The following is a 2,691-nucleotide window of genomic DNA, read 5'->3' on the forward strand; positions in this document are numbered from 1 at the left end:
TCCCTGTATTGCAAAAATGATCATAAAAATTGCCAGGAGTAGAACAATAAAAATGTATCTTAAAACTTGATAAACACTTCAAGCCTCTCCTAACATTCGTAATGGATAATGGATCCTTCTGCAGTTTCTCCATACAATTATGAAGAAATTATTTTTTCCTCAAAATTAAATTAGCTTTTTCATATTCTAAGAAATTAACTTTTATATTAATAGTAGGTGATGTAAGAAAGCAGGTCTCTATCAAGATAACTGACACCAGATGTCCACACCATTACTCAGGTGGGCCTTAATTCCCAGCCAGGTTCCCTCCCTGGACACACACTGAAGGTCACCAGCCATTTTGTAATCTCTTCACATTCCCAGCCCTGGAGGAAGCTCTAAAATACATGTACGTGGAGAAAATAGAACATTTCCTCACGCTGGAGCCCAGTGTGGTCCTCCAGATTCCCTGTGAGGTGGACTATCTTATATGGGAAGGCAGGGCAGTGGCAGTGAGGATGGCAGAGAGGATAACATGTCAGGGCAGCCCAGGGTCATCAAAACAGAACATGACAGACCTGGGAGAAACATTCTTAAAGAACATAGACCTAGACGGGCCTCAGGTGGATATCTGTGTGGAGAGGGAGAGGGTCCTGGTTGAGCTCAAACTGAGGCCCAGGTGGTAGCAGATCTCAGGGCAGGGGAGGGAGCTGGCGAGTGATGATGAGACAGCTATCCCTTAAGCTCTGCTTCTCACCCACTGATCTTAGTCACATATGCATTGTAGTGGCTTAAAGTTCCCCAATCCTGAAATGTGGGTGTTGCAGTTCCCTGATGGTCCTTTCTCCCCCAACCCATGGATGGCCTGAGATTGATCACTGCAGTCTCCTGCATGATCCTTGGGTTCTCCATGTGGGGCACAGATACAGGACTCAAAGGCCTCTCAGTTCCCAGTCCTAGACTGCTCGCCTGGCCTCTGTTCCCTCTCTAATGCTGTCCCTCCCTCCATGGAATAGAACTGCAATGGACTGCGCCATAGGCCCTGGCTGATGATCAAGGGGATTGCAGAAGTGGATCCAGGACAGTTCATGTCACGGTTCTAAGTGAAATTCCCCAGAGGTCAAGGAATGACCAGTGAGGTCCTTTCCCATGATGCTCCACCTTGGACCCTACCTCAGCAACCTGCCAAAACCCAGGCAGTCATGTTCAGCCAAACAGCTGAATAAGCTCCCGTAGGAGGTATACTGCCTGCAGCGGGAGGCTTGACCTTCATGATCGCAGAACCACTAGATTGCAGTGGAATGAGATGCCGATGCCATGTACCCTGGAGGGAGAGGAGTCAGGAAGGTTCATGCTAGACCTACCCTCCCACATACCAGCTCCCCTACCGTGCTGTGGGGCACTCCTTACAGAGGATGCCAACGCAGTACTACTTACTGATCACTTCATTGTGGAAATAAAGGTTGTGACAAAAGGAAATCTTCATCTTGCAGCCAGTAACAGGAATGCCTGAGTTCCTCCACCTGCCTGACCAAGAAGGAGAAAGAGGATGGATTCAATGGGACCATTTCATCTAACTGGGCTGAGGTGGCCTGCTAGCTGGAGTGAAGCATGAATTTCTGATTCCCAGCTCTGCAACTGAGACAACCCTGGTCTCCAGGGGGACCTTAAACTGACTCAGACAAAAGACCCCTCCCGTGGACCCAGGCTCCAGAGCCGAGCCTGACCTGCAAATCCATCACTTCATCATGGTTTCTGACCCAGGCCAACATCTCCTGTGACAAACAATCTACCTCTGGTCAAGAAGTCTCCAGATGATTGGGTGGGCAAGCCTCCTGACGCCCTGCAATTTTGCAAGAGAACAGAGAATGTGGAGCAGGGCTATCTCCCAGACATTTAGCCTGTCACCCTCCGTTGTTGACCTTCTGTCCCTCTCTGGCGAGGAGACAACGCCACAATGGTGGTGGTTTCTTGGGTGGTCGGACCCCGGCCAAGACGGCCTGGGCTGACGACAAAAGGGAGGCAGAAGAAGTGGGCAGGTGGTTGCAGCTGAGGGACGGAGGGGCGGGGGGGCAGTGGTGGTGTGAGGCAGCTGCTTCTCCAGGTTCCTGAGCTGCAGGAGGCCTTTGTGTGCTGGGTGCTGGACATGTTCTTCTGATGTCCGGGTGTGTGGTGTCTTCTTACCCTAGTCTCCCTGAGGGGTGGGCCTGTCCACTTGAGGGAAGCCCTGTAGTTAGAAGCGGCTGCGGGGTTGTGCCTCGCGCTCCCCATGGGAATTGCCTGGGTGCAAAGGAGGTTATATAGGTTCAGGGCCTACACGCCTTTGGGTATGGCGCCGGCAGGGGGAAGAAAGTGTATCTCCGGAGCTCGTGCCTGCCTTGAGGTGGTCGGCAGCCCCATGCACCAGGAACCCATCTTAAGTTCCTTGCGTTCCTGGGCTGAGCCTGTTGGAAACAGGCATCGACAGCAGGGGTGGTTCAATGGCTGCCAATGGCATACAGCCTCTCGGTCCTCCCGGGACCTTCCCAGGGAAACATGTTCTTCGACTTCGTGCTGTGCGGGAAGGGACCTTGGCGCCACGATTCTCCCTTGTCAGTGCTGTGCTTGGCTCCCCTTCCCTACCACGTGGTCTCAGGGCTGCTACAAGCAACCTGCCGTCACAGCTGCAGGAACGTGGCCTCGGCTCCCACCCTGTCCCCCATCCCCTGCCTC

At 52.6% G+C, this 2,691-nt stretch overlaps 1 long non-coding RNA gene across 1 annotated transcript; it reads right to left on the reverse strand.

Annotated features, from left to right (window-relative positions):
- Nucleotides 1-301: 301 nt before the first annotated feature.
- On the reverse strand, nucleotides 302-1,473 carry LOC116810985 (uncharacterized). The gene is made up of 3 exons (XR_004370431.1): nucleotides 1,417-1,473; nucleotides 1,153-1,303; nucleotides 302-610 (listed from the first exon to the last, which is right to left on the reverse strand). It is a non-coding gene; the product is annotated as an uncharacterized LOC116810985 (long non-coding RNA).
- Between the last annotated feature and the right edge of the window lie 1,218 nt (nucleotides 1,474-2,691).

This window comes from Hylobates moloch, unplaced genomic scaffold (assembly GCF_009828535.3).
Source record: "Hylobates moloch isolate HMO894 unplaced genomic scaffold, HMol_V3 SCAFFOLD_25, whole genome shotgun sequence".
NCBI lineage: Eukaryota > Metazoa > Chordata > Mammalia > Primates > Hylobatidae > Hylobates > Hylobates moloch.